Source organism: Etheostoma spectabile, chromosome 3, assembly GCF_008692095.1.
Source record: "Etheostoma spectabile isolate EspeVRDwgs_2016 chromosome 3, UIUC_Espe_1.0, whole genome shotgun sequence".
Taxonomy (NCBI): domain Eukaryota; kingdom Metazoa; phylum Chordata; class Actinopteri; order Perciformes; family Percidae; genus Etheostoma; species Etheostoma spectabile.
This window is the reverse complement of record NC_045735.1, coordinates 23581356-23582657: the sequence shown is the minus strand read 5'-3', so window position 1 is coordinate 23582657 and position 1302 is coordinate 23581356. Positions and strand designations below refer to the sequence as shown.

Here is a 1302-nt window from a genome sequence, read left to right as displayed (position 1 = left end):
TGTGTGTGTGTGTGTGTGTGTGTGTCAAACACACTGACCACCCAGCCTCACACCTGTCTGCAAGTTGGCCAGAGACCTACAAAGCATTCAGAGTCCAGGCATTATGCTTAAATGGCAAGTAGGGGTCAAACTGATCCAGGTCCAGTGAATTCCTTTGATGGTGAGGAGATCTACAGTGCAGCTGTCCGGGTGGTGTGTGGAGGATGGCAGAACCAATGTCCCAAAGTCCTGTTCATGTGGAGAGTTTTCAGTTCTTGTCACTACAGTAGTATCATATCTGAAAAAACATCTGTGGATCACAACACAATTTCTTGGAAGAAAGAAAGTGTCCAAATCTTAGTTACTGAAACTCCATTTCCATCAAAAATAGGTTATTTTCTGGATGCTCGGCAATCCTCAAAAGAGAGCAGCCACATTGCTGAGAAGCAGGGACGGAAATTTAGACCTGCACCTTCAGCCGAAGTTTCTGCAAAATATTTACTTCCAGCTTGAAGTCACTTGGAGAGCCTTGCTGTGTTTGCTCTGGACATGTGCTCACTTGCTGCAGCCGACATGAGCCATACATACAGAGAGCAGGAGAGAGTGAGAGAGGTTCTTTCATTCAGAGACAGAGCCACGCTGCAGAACTTAGCTTAGTTCCCTCCCTCCTCGTTCTTTCCTCCTCCTCCTCCTCCTCTCTTCTTTTCATTTGCTCTTTCACTCTCCTACAAAGACACAGGCATTCCTTCCCATAGCATGTGGTCTATATTTCTCTGAAGGGTCTGAAGACTGCTGGAAACTGAATAACCCTTTTGGGATAAATAAAGTTGTTTTAATTGAATTGAATAAAAGGAATGCAAGCACTGTGAGGACTGTGAAGATGTTTGATTATATTCAGTTTGTTAACAGCAACTATACTTACTTGCGCACAATGTCTCATTCACTCATCATTGAGATTATTTCTGTTTTCCTATACATAATTTAGGGTAGAACATGCTTGATAGCAAAAATATTCAAGTTCTTCTAAATCTTTTTGATGATGTAGTTAAACCTTTAAATTCTAAATATGGGAATACAAAAAAGGAAAAAAAATCTACAGTAATTATGTTGTTTAATTGTGCTGCAATCTATTCAGTCATTCTGCTACAAAGATACAGGCATTCCTTCCCATAGCATGTGGTCTATATTGTCCTGAAGTTGCAACTTTCCAACTCTCCTCCCTCCCGGCTCTCCCCCATTCAGCATTCCCAGACCTCCTTTCGTCTCTACCATTTCCAGACTCTGTGTGTGCGTGTATGTGTGTGTGTGTGTGTGTGTGTGTGT

The 1302-nt window shown here is 42.2% G+C and overlaps 1 long non-coding RNA gene across 1 annotated transcript in view; it reads left to right on the top strand.

The window, feature by feature from the left end:
* LOC116675392 (uncharacterized) overlaps window positions 1-1302 on the top strand; it is a 14178-nt gene that overhangs the window by 5140 nt on the left and 7736 nt on the right. The gene's annotated exons all lie outside the window — the stretch shown is intronic.